The sequence below is a fragment of the Triturus cristatus genome, chromosome 10, assembly GCF_964204655.1.
Source record: "Triturus cristatus chromosome 10, aTriCri1.1, whole genome shotgun sequence".
Taxonomy (NCBI): Eukaryota; Metazoa; Chordata; class Amphibia; order Caudata; family Salamandridae; genus Triturus; species Triturus cristatus.
This window is the reverse complement of record NC_140593.1, coordinates 1,053,296,052-1,053,308,692: the sequence shown is the minus strand read 5'-3', so window position 1 is coordinate 1,053,308,692 and position 12,641 is coordinate 1,053,296,052. Positions and strand designations below refer to the sequence as shown.

Below are 12,641 nucleotides of genomic sequence, written 5' to 3'. Positions count from 1 at the left end.
CAGTTGCTGACAGTCCTCACCAAAAGCCTACACCAGCCTATTTATTATATTGATGTGAAGGTAGAAACTGGAGGCAAGATTCTCTGATGTTTTGGGAACACCTAAATCATTAGTCTTACTCCAAGCCTAAAATAATTACACCTCAAAAATCGTTAGTTTTTTTTAGGGTAATGACGAAGGGATCATTGACAGTCTTGTTACTTCTCTTCTTGCACTTTTTTCCTGCCAACTACATTTGATGTCTGGACACAATTTGGCTTTAGAGAGGGTGATCATAACCTGTATGTTTTTTGGGGATCGTGTTGGTGTGACCTAATGCAGCTTCGCTTTTCTGTAAATCATGGTTCTGTCATGGGGTTTGTTTAGCAAAAGGTATAATTTCTGAGCCTGCAAGCAAATAATGGCTTTTTGTCCGTCACTTCTTCCTAACATATTCCGCCGGGGACTTGTCCCATCTGCACAATCAATCAATCAATCATTGCATTTGTATAGCGCGGTACTCACCCGGAGGGGTCTCAAGGCGCTGGGGGAGAGGGGAACGTTACTGCTCGAAAAGCCAGGTCTTGAGTTGCTTCCTGAAGGAGAGATGGTCCTGGGTTAGCCGGAGGTGGATGGGGAGGGAGTTCCATGTCTTGGCTGCCAGGTAGGAGAAGGATCTTCCTCCGGTGGTGGCTCTGCGGATGCGTGGAACGTCGGCGAGGGCGAGGCTGGTTGATCGTAGCTGGCGGGTGGGAGTGTAGAAGTTCAGGCAGTTGTTGAGGTACTTGGGGCCCAGGTCGTGGAGGGCCTTGTGTGCGTGGGTTAGGTGTCTGAACGTGATCCTCTTGCTGACGGGGAGCCAGTGCAGGTCTCTCAGGTGGTCGGAGATGTGGCTGTGACGGGGGATGTCCAGGATGAGACGTGCGGAGGCGTTCTGGATGCGTTGGAGTCTTTTCTGAAGTTTGGCTGTGGTTCCGGCGTAGAGGGTGTTTCCGTAGTCCAGACGGCTGGTGACGAGAGCCTGGGTGACCGTCCTCCTGGTTTCGGTGGGGATCCACCGGAAGATCTTTCGGAGCATGCGCAGGGTGTTGAAGCACGATGATGAGACGGCGTTGACTTGTCTGGTCATCGAGAGGGAGGAGTCCAGGGTGAAGCCCAGGTTGCGTGCGTGGTCCGTTGGTTTGGGAGTGGTGCCCAGGGCAGGGGGCCACCAGGAGTCGTCCCAGGCGGAGGGCGATGATCCCAGGATGAGGACTTCCGTTTTGTCTGAGTTCAGTTTCAGGCGGCTGTTCTTCATCCACTCGGCGACGTCTTTCATCCCATCGTGTAGGCTGGTTCTGGCGGTGGCGGGGTCATTTATCTCTACAAAAAGAGCATGTACTTCTGCCCCTCGTTAGTGCATCCTAAGACCAGTCATTTGATGACTGGGTCCTGTAGCATATTCTCCACTTCCCGTGGGTTTTCCACTATTATTGTCTCTCAGTTTTGATGCACATTTCTAAAAGACATTTTGCAGGTCTGGCTAAAAGTGCATTTGAAATGCTGTGTAAGAAGGTAAATGTACCAACTGCAAAGCTCAGACTATATTGGCTTTTGGAACACGTGTCTACTGTATGTTCCATGGCTCCGAAAAGCATAGCTGCTGCACAGGGTGCCTGGAAAAAAGTGTGTGCCAAGCACTTGGCCTTAAAGAGAGCTGTTCCACCGTGAGTCACTACAGCCTTCGGATGTAATGGGATGAATGCTTAAACCCCTGGCTTGCCTAAAGCAAGATAAGCAGTTGTGTTGTTGATTTGTAGATTGAGTATCTGGCTGACCCTGATGCGTTCTATCGCTGTAATCCAGACAGGAGTTAATTTCCCCCCCAAAATTACTGCCCCCCCCTAGTGTTAGCCTTGCTCGCAATTATCATGTGTAAATTTTAGGAAAAAAACGTACCTGGATGCGTGTAAATGTCAAGCCTCCAACTGTAATGCTGTGGTTTGAACCTGGTTTAGCCCTGTGGGACATTCACTTAACCTCTATGGTCCTAAACCATGGACCAAAGTAATCGCCTCCGTTTTGTCTGAGTTGATCCCCATCAGTGGATGCCAGTCCTTTTGTTTACAGCCAGCATTCATGCCTGAAAGTGTTGAAAGAAATTTCTTTCTTCACTCCACTGTAGGAGAACCTGGGTGTCACATGCATAAAAATACAGCTGGTGGCTGGAGACATTGATGAGCAAAGTCATAGGGCGAGCATAAACATTGATTAAGACGACAGAGAAAAAGATACCTGTGGATTTCAGAAATTCGCATTACACTATGTTAAGGAAAAACATCTGCCTGCGAATGAACAATTAAATTCAAACTGGCTTACAACTGGGTCATAAGGATATACCTAAACACTTCAGGAGCATGGCATAGTCACCCATAAGAAAATCTAGTTCCAGATGAATCAAAGCCATGAACAGTTCAGATCTGCCTCCACAATGAGATCACCTAGTACTGCCAGTAGAACAGATTCAACTCTTCTCTGTGGGTGAACACCTGCCTGAAAAGGGTCTCAAAATAGTATTATTTTCCATAAAGTCCTCAGGTAACAGTTCTTGCAACATGGAGAAGTAAAACTGTCTAAAATTGAACACATCCTCCAAATCCATAGAGGGTCTTTCAAGTAAAGGGTCTTTTAGGGTCTCTTTTTGTTGGTTTTATAACTTCATTACACAAACATTTAACTGATGTACAGCGTGTATCACGGAGTCACAATTCAAAGCCGCATCTCATTGCATATTTTACAGTCTTGCAGTAGCCACATGCAATTAAGATCAGTTGGACAGCCATCGATCCCATATATCCTGTTATTTCGCCTTGCAACCCCCCATTTGTATATATCAGTTTCGCAGCTGCACCTTATTCCATATAATTTTCTCACTTTAAGGGTACTCTTGCTTCGCCAACAGCATGCTATGTCTCATTTTGCAGACAGGAACACACCCCCCGCTTGAGATCAGGGCTAGGCAAGATACCTATGCACATCGCCAGAGACGTATATCTTTGGATGGAGGGGCATTCCCAGATAAAGTGACAGAAGGTTCCTCTAGTCAAGCTCCTTTACATCGAACACAAAGTGGACTGTTAACCTCAATCCAGTACCCCCTCCAGTTCGCCTATTTTCCAAATGTTTTCTGAACCGAAACCTGTCCAGTGAAACTAATTGAATAGAATCATTCTCAGATTAGAGGGAATTGCAAGTACTCTGGATGCTATTTTGGCCTCCTGACTCTTGTTGTCTCCCAATTTTCCTACATCTTGCTCTCAGACTGCACATGTCCCCCCACTAACCGGTCAGGGGATAATGCATATAAAAGAGCTATAATGTTGAAATATTCCCTTGCGACCAATAGGTTTCATTACTAGCTTGACTTCTAATGCATTTGAATCTAGAAGCCCTCTCGGCTTCTTTCTATATCTGTATAGTGCATGTCTCAGTTGCAGATATCTGTAAAATTATGGCATGTGCAGCTCAAACGCTCCTCTAAGCAGCTCAAATGACTCAATATGGTCTTGCTTCCAGATACCCCCCCCCCCCCCCCCAAAAACACCATAGCCTTATAACATCCCATGCCCTAAACCCAGGTATTTGTGTCACATGCTTTAACTTAGTACTGGCCCAGAGTGGTATCTGGTTAGTCATCTTGTTTAAACATTTGATGTGTCTTAGGCCATCTCACCAACAAAGAACTGGGATTCTAGTTATTTGTGGTAAAATAATCAAAGTGGGCCACTGTATAGGAAATGCTGAGTCGCAACCTCCTCCTGAACCTCCCAACACCAGTGCAAGGGCAGAATCTAGCCTGTCTCCGAAAAGGCAGTCTGCTATGGGGACCAGCTGGGCCCCCCAAAATTAAAGCTTAAGGTCTGGCGCTCGAGCCCCCGTATCGTAAACTGACATAGTGCATTTCCAGAAAAAGACCGTGGGGAGCGTTCCCGCCTACAGGAATTTTGTAGCCAGTTCTGCAGTCCACCGAAAAAGGCATGTGCAAAGACAAAGGGGTTGTATTGCAAAGAGTGTAAAAACCGGGAAGCATTATCATTTTATACAAAGCCACCCTCCCTATCAATTAAATAGGTAGTAGAGACCATCCCTCCAGCTCCTCCCTGGTACGTCTCATCAGAGGGGCAATATCGCAAAAATTCATGATCCCTTAAGTATTGAAACCGATCAGCCGCCCCCTGTACTAGTGCACAAGTGGATAGCTTCGACGGAGGCCCAGTAAGTTAAATGTAAGTTGATTTTCTCCAGTTTACTGTCAAACATGATGCTTCCTCATCGATCTCAAAGATTTTAACTAATCATTGTAGAGAGGCTAGAGGATTCAGCAAAAACAGAAGGCTATCACCAGTGTAAAGAGACACTTTACCCTCTCACCCACTTTGCCATCCGAAGCCATCAATGTCAGAATTCCTTCTGATCCACATTTTCCAAGGGCTGAATGGCCAGGGCTAAAAGCAGTGTAGAGAGGGGACACCCCTGCCGGGTTCCTCGCACTCCAGGAAACGACGAAGACAATACTCCATTGACTCTCACCTGTGAAATCGGACCCTCAAATAGGATGCCCAGAGCCTCTGGTCAAGATTAATTTTTTAGAGCATTTCGAACAGAAAGAGCTAATGATCGGTGTCGAGCGATTTCTCATAATCTGTGAGTAATATTGCAGGTGGAATACGTAGGAGAGAGATTCTGGCTAAAGCCATTTGTACCTCGTGCAGGCAGTGTCTAGTAGATCTGCTGGGCATTAAGCAATTTTGATCCTCTTGCACTAGTTTCTGAATCACCCTGGCCAACCTTGTTCCCAGAGTTTTGGTTAGCATCTTGGTTTCACCATTAAGGAATGAAATGGGCCACTGTGAGTCACATTCGTCCAGGTGTTTATTAGGTATGAGAATAGTGATTATTGGTTCTTCTTGTAGATTTCTCAGCAGTGAAGCTGTACAACCTACTTCCTCAAAAATCTTTAACAAATGTGAGAACAGCCGGTAGGATTTTTTTTTTAATGCTCAAAAGGTTAGCCGTTTAGGCCAGCAGCCTTGCTCAGAAAATCTCGACTATAGCCTTTTGGACCTCTTCCGACTAGAGTGGAACTCTCTATACTCTTCTGAGTGTTTTTAATGCTTACATTCAAGGGATGTGTTGCCTCTGAGGGGGGGGGGGGGGGGTCATCTATGGTATAATTCTTAATAATAATCTGGAAAAATGTCTGCAATGCCCAAGGAGTCTGGAACCCTGTGGCTGTGTACATTTCAGTGTGCCAGGACAATATGAACTGCTTGGTCTCTTTGAGGTAGCCAATAGAGCAGCTTGCCAGCCTTATTCCCCAACTGAGATTCTCTGTCTGGATATTTTCCAGGCTACTTTAGCCGTATCAATACATTTTTGTGTAAGTGTGTGCCTAAGCTTCTCCAGGTGTCTGTCGTAGTCTTCCGTATGACTCTGGGCCACACTTTGTTCAAGTAGCAATATCGGCGACTCTCACTCCTTGATCTCTTGTTCCCTGTCCATTTCCATTCTTCGTACATAGGAGAAGGCCAAGCCTATAAATACCGATTTAAGGGCCTAGCAAAGGGGGACAAAATCCGAGGGCCTGCTAATCTCAAAGTACTCCTCAATTGTATCACAAAGTTGGCCACCCAGGGTCTCAGTCTTCAACCTCCATATGTTAAAGTGCCATACAGCCCTCTGGCTACTTTGTGTCCTTGTATGCCACATAGTGCATGATCAGACCGTTCTCTTGGTAGTACGAGGGAGCCAGCTAGCACATCAAGCTCAGTCAATGGAATAAATAGGTAGTCTAGTCTAGAGTGGCACTTTTAGGTGCCGAGTAATACATGTTGCGTCTCTCGCTCAGGTGAGGGTGTTGCACACATCTCCCAGTCCCATTGTGGTCACACATTTATTTGCAGGAATCTGGTGGCCACTGCAGGTGTTTCTACATCAAGGGGCCGCATTCATAATTCCGTTAAAATCCCACCCTAGAATTGACATACCAATCTGAGATCAAAGTAGAACCTCAGAGTGTGCCCAACAAAGGGCTGCCAACTAGGGTAGGAGGCAGTAACAGACTACCAATAGTCCATGGGGACCTTCTAGTGTAACTTTTGATTATAACAAACCTGCCTAATCCATCTAAATGAATCTTGGAGACTACCATAGGTAATGATTTAGACAGCAAAATAGCAGACCCCCAAGTAATTCCTGCACAGAACGTCAATAACCGTGTTGACTAAGAAAACCACATGTGTTCCACAACAAATTGTGGTCCTCTAGTAACAGAATCTCAGGGGAGAAGTGCTTGGCGTATGCCATGACCGCTCCTTACTTGGTTTTTATCAAACAAGCCTTTCACATTCCAAGTCAGTGATTTAGAACTTCCATGGGCCCCACTCATTGAATAAGTACCTGTGCATTATTGGTTTAGTTGAAACTCCTTCTACTTTAAACAAACTAACTACCCTTTCCTCAACAACCCCTGAAGTCCCAGCCACCCACCCTTCCTACCTAGAAGTATTTGTCCAATTATAAAAATCACCTAAAGTGAATGGGAGTGGCCCATCATATCTTCAGAACTAGCCGCTATCTCCCTAGGTGAAGATTTCAGCATATGCACAGTTTGTCAAAGCTTCTTGATTGTATCCTCCAGTTACGTCACTTGTGTTTTCACTTCAGTCACGTGGCCCATTGTCTTACATTGATCTTTTCTGAGGAGGGGATGTCCACCCCACTTCCTCTAATTTGGTTAAAAAGCCAGTCATGACAAGTCATTTGCTTTCACAATACCGTCTGTTCCTGGGTGAATCCCTTCTGCGACCTCCGAGCACTGTGGATGTTCAGTATCTGTTGTCGAGATCACTTTGTCAGGCAAGTGGATTGGCTTAGCAAAGTTATTCATTTTGCCCTGCCCACGTGGAGCTTTGTCCTTGACCATTATCCCAGTTGCAGTGGAAATATAGTCTCTCAGAAGAAGGGACACATCCCCTCTAGATTTTCGCTATTGCATGGAGAAGCAAGAGGCGGACCTGACAGGCCAAACTCCTGTCTGTGGCACGAGCAGTCATGACAAACGACATTTCATCCGTACACTAATTTTGGGATTCCAGTCATCAGTTATGTCTAATTCTCAGGTTATGCCTCTGCATGACGGGGACCAGCCTCTTTATCCCATATTCGGTTCATATATATGTCTCAATCCTCCACTTTTGGTTGTCTCTGGTGCCGCCCCTGCCACACAACGAACTGAGGCTGAAGTAGATTGCTTCGGTGGGTGGGTAAGGGCCACCAACTAAGAGTATTTAGAGCAGTTTGAGCTTCTCTCAGTGTTGAAATCCAAGAAAAGGATGGTGGCAAACCACACTCTGGGTCACACAGTCTTGGCACACTCTTACCTTCGGGGTCCTCAATCAGGCCCCGGCAAATCTGGCAACCTCCAAATTATCCCTGCAAGATCTGCCCTGTAGTGGGGCTGCTAGCTGGCCTAATTGCCTACACCAGAATCAGAATCCAGGAATGGGATCTGAGGCCAGTGCAGGAGCAGCCGCACGTCATCACATTCCCCTTTAAGTAAAGGTTTTAACGCTGGTATTTAATCTGGCCAGGGACTCCTCTTGACATAGTCTTATCCAAAGGCAAGGCCCTAGTTGTGAAATTAATTTTTTCCACAGATAGGTCAAGGGATCAAAGGGGATCCAGATGTAATTCGTGCCACTGTGATAGAGTGAAAGGAATCTCAACAGATTTGTCACTGACAGACTCCTATGTTCAATACTGGAAAGGTAAATCCTTTAATATAAGATCTGATCCTGCAACTTAGTCCTTAAACTCCAATAGCTTTTCAATTAAGAGTAATGCATGTAGCACCATTGTTTCTACAGAAGGGCCAGTATTAAGTTATTGAACTACTGGCTATTTTCTGTCTGGGCTAATCTTCTTGAAAATTTGTAAGTGAGATCAACGCTGGGGTTAAGTTTTCTTTATGTTCATTAAAAAATGTAAAATGGGCAGGTTCTAATGGAATGGGGAATGTTGAGACACAACTGGTTCGCTTAACTGTTAGTTTTGCTTCGGTTGCTATTGGACGTATCATTAAAGAGGATTATTACATCCGTTCATGAGTATTTCTCGTGTGTGAAAAGAACACAGTTTTGTCAACAAATTCAGGATCCTGAGCAGAGGGCGGGAGCAGGCACCAAATTCTGCCTCTGAGTGACTGAGCATCTGAAAAAAATCTCCTGTGCTGGAAACTAGATTTATTTTTGCAGCACCCAGTAAGCTCAAGCTAAAGGCACATGTTGATGTAAAATAACAGAGCTTTTTGATATGAGTGTCTTTTTTGTAGTCCTAGAACTGCTGCTTATAACATTGCATAATGACTGTATGTTCACAGGACTAGTTAATGCAAGGTTCAAATAGTGTGGCATGACTGCTACAAAATGGAGAAAGGACTTTCCCAGAAACGTCAACATGTTGCGTGAACCAGCATGGGTCACTCATGGCAGCCATATAGGAAGAACTTGAAACACAATAGAGTCAATACATGGAACCGGTTCACTTGCACCAACATTTATAAGTTCAAGAAAAACTGTTGGTGAGCAATCCAGATTTGAAAGAAGCCATATCCATCATAAAAGAAATTGAAGACACATCGAACTGAGCGAAGGAAATGAGACATGAAGAGAAAAAAGTTTGTTGTGGCTAAACTGAAGGATATCGGAGAGGAAGATCTCTGAACACACCTGTAGTGCAACAGAGTACATGAAGCATAGATTTAGTCATTGCAGGTGGTGGTTGGACAAATATAATAGTAAGTCTCTTTGGTAGAGTTTAGCATTCTTAGCTCACAGCAAAGGTACTCTTTCAGAAAAGAAGCCAAACTGGTTGTGGAATCTGTTTGTTCTATACTTGCATTAATAACTAACAGCAACTGACAGATTGCGGATTGGTTATTTATGCTAGTCTATTATTTCAGATTTTTTTTGGCTTGTTTTGTTCTTTATTTTAGTTTGTTGCTTGAATACTTAAAAGTAGAACGCTTACATAAATATTGCAGTTGCAAGAATATCACAAACAAGAAGTGCTGTTGCACAATTTGGGCACAGAAGGCAGAAACGTGACATTTTAGATGTGATACCTATAAGAAATTCAGAGGCAGAGCCTAGAGATTTATTCGAGAACCTCGTGAGAATGTGTGAATTGCATTTGAGTACGTGTGAGAAAGTGCCATCTTTCTTGCATGGTATGCCCCCACTTTTTGCTAAATTGCTGAATGTACTTTGACTGAGTGTACCCTGGACTCCTGCCAATCAGGTGCCCAGGGCCTATGTTCCTTCCTTAAAACACACAAACTCCAAATTGGCAAACCCTGGCCACATGTCAGCCCCTGGTAAATGGTACCCTAGGTACCCAGGGCCTTGTGACCAGGGAAGGCCTCTAAGGGCTGCAGCACTCATTGTGCCACCCTTAGAGGCCCTGTACCCTTACACACACACACTGCCTTTGCAGGCTGAGTGTCTGGGTGCAGGACAAAATGAAGAGTCGACATGGCACACATCTCTGTGTGCCATGCCCATCACCTACACTGCCAAGGCATATATCAGCCACCCCTCTGGCTGGGTGCCTTATGCCCATGGTGTGGGCACAGGAGCAGGAGCCCTGTGCCCCTACAGTACCCAGGTCCATTCCTGGGCACTGTAAATGCAGTTCTGCCATTTAAGAGTACATGGTGCTGAGAGCTCGTCAAACACGAGCTCCACAGCACCATAATGGCAACACTGAAGACTGGGAAGTTTGGTATCAAACTTCTCAGCACATTAAACCCGCACCGATGCCAGTGTGGGATTTAATGTACCAAGCACCCCAGAGGGCATCTTAGAGATGCCCCCTTACAACTAACCTACAATCCACGTCTGCTCTGAGGCTGCCCAAGCTGCCACACAGCAGACACGTTGCTGGCCCCTGGGTGGGAGAGCCCCTACTCTCCCGGGCCTGCAACAATGCACATCCTGGGTGAGGTGATAAATCTCCTCCCCCAGGATGAGCAAAGGGAAGCTTCAAAGGCATACCGCCTCTAGGAGTTTCCCCAGGCCACTGCAACCCCCCACTCTGGCGGGAAGCTTGGCCGGAAACCCCATACAAGGACAGGGGATGTGCCAGCCTGCCCACCCCACCCCTCAGGTGGGGGAGGCGAGGTGAAGCACATCTCCGGGCTCGCCATCTTGAAGATGGGAGGCCTACCCTATCAGGATTAGGCTACTGCCCCCCCCCCCCCCCCCCCCCACAGGAGAGAGGCAGGATAGGGGGTGTACCCACCCCAGGACAAGGACCCATTGGTCCCTGGCCTTCACTTTTTTTTTTTTTTGAAACCTTTTTTATTGTTTTCGTAACAACAACTCAACACAGCTCTCCACTGCCCCCCCCCCCCTTCCAACGGAGACTGTTACATGTAGCTTTGCTACCAAGTAGGCAAAAGATCATTCACCCTTCCCACGTGGAGCCCCCCCTCCCTCTCCCTCCCACCACCCACGTCAGTGTGCCCCCCTCGGCCTCTCCCCCTCCTGATGTGCCCCCACCTTACAATGAATCATGTACGGGTGCTCAACCTTCCCTAGGCAACTCGGGCTTGTCCCCCATGTCAACCCACACTTTATGCATCCAGCTCTCACCACTGCTCCCCTCCTACTCCCCGCTCGCCACTTCCTCTTGTCGGTCAGAAGTGCTCCCCTCGCCCCCTGCATCAGACATCAGCCCCTGAAGTTCCACCACCAACGCCTCCCATGCTCGGGCCGTCGCCAGTGCCTTTTCGTCATCCCTCCGAAGGGCTAATTGCAACCGGAGTGTACCCTCTGCGCCTGCCTATCTCGCAAACGCCGTCCTCCACCTCAAAAAGCTAGGCCCCGCCCGTGATTTCCAGTGCATAGTCAGTTCCCTCTTAGCCATGATCAACCCTAAGTCGTAGAACTTGCTGGTAACCTTCGTTCGGCGGGTATGGGGAAACCAGAGCAACAAGCAGGCCCCCATTTCCGGGGCAATAGAGCGGTCTGTCACCTGATTCAGGCACTCCTTAACAGCTTCCCAGTAGTCACCCAGCTACGCGCAGGACCAAAACATATGGCGAAAATCAGCCCCATCTCCCCCACACCGCGGGCACGGAGAATGGGCGCCCCCGAAATATTGCAATATCTTAACCGGCGTCAGATAAGCCCTGTGTAGCGTAAAAAACGGAACCAGCTGAAACCGGGCATTACGCGTTCCCTTCCAGGCCCTCCGCACCAGCGTGGACCATGTCGTCTCGGGGATCGACTTCTCGAGGTCCGCTTCCCACTTATCCCTCAACGCATCAAGAGGCCGCAGGCATTCCGTCGACAGTCTGCGGTAGAGGCATGTAATGGCCTTGGTCGTCCCCGCCGCCATTACTACATATTGGCAGCCCGCGGCCATCGGTTGCTCAGAGAGCCCCATATTCCAATGCCTCTGGATGCTCGCTACTAGTGCTGCATGAAGTAAATAATCCCCCCACGGGAGCCCACAAGAGTCCTGCAAGTCCTGGAAGGGCAGCAGCACCCCTTCTCTGAATAAATCACCCACTACTTGTACGCCCAGCTCCTCCCAAGCGGCTAGCCCCGACCAATCGCCCCCATTCGGGAGCGCCGTGCACATACCCAGGGGGATCTCCGGGGCATAGGGGTGAGTTATGGCGGCCCTCCTCTGGCACCGGTTCCAGCACAACCTGAGGGTGCGTTCCTCTAGAGTAAGCTGGGTAAGGTCCAGCCGCTGCTGAAGGATTATGAATGCGAGCACATGGCGCGGAATCACCCTACCCTGTGGGCCCTCCGGGCCTCTATACTCCCTAGCCACCGCCTGCGTGAGCCATTGGAGCTGTGCCGCCAGATAGTACCATTCAAAGTCCGGGACTGCTAGGCCCCCCCTCGGCTCTCGGCCGCCTCAATGTGGTCAAAGCCACCCGCCGCCGTCCCGAGCCCCAAACGAAGCCCGTAGACAGTGCTCGAAGCCGTTCGAATAACGACGCAGGTATCCATATGGGCAGGGTGCGAAAAAAGTATAGGAGGCGGGGTAACACCCCCATCTTCAGCAGCGCTACCCTCCCAGCGCACGAAAGTGGGAGCGTACTCCAGAAACCCATGCTACCGCGCAAGCCTCGGATGGCCCTGCCAACATTCCCCTCCAGCAAATCAGGCTGGGTGGGATAGATATTAACCCCCAAATAGCGCAGGCAGCTACCCTCCCATCGTATCACTCCCAGCGACTGGGGGGCTTGTCCACCCGGGAACAAGCATGTTTTGCCCCAATTGACCTTAAGCCCGGACAGGCGACCAAAGACTTCCAATAAGGCGGTTGCTCCGCGTAATGCGCCAGCCGCGTCCGCCAAGAACATCAGCAGATCATCCGCATAAAGGGATATATAGTGGGCTTCCCCCTTCAATTGAACTCCAGCATAGGAGCGCCCCAGCCTGGCATGCACCGCTAATGGCTCAATGGCCAGGGCGAACAGCAATGGGGATAGCGAGCAGCCCTGCCTCGTCCCCCGCCACACTCGGTAGGGGGCTGATATGGTCGCCCCCGTCCTCACACGGGCCGTGGCATCGTTATAGAGCAAGGTGGTCCAGCGTACG

General features: G+C 48.3%; 1 protein-coding gene across 1 annotated transcript in view; it reads left to right on the top strand.

Moving 5' to 3' along the window:
* The window catches only part of WIPI2 (WD repeat domain, phosphoinositide interacting 2), a 226,701-nt gene that overhangs the window by 32,377 nt on the left and 181,683 nt on the right, over positions 1-12,641 (top strand). The window lies entirely within an intron of this gene.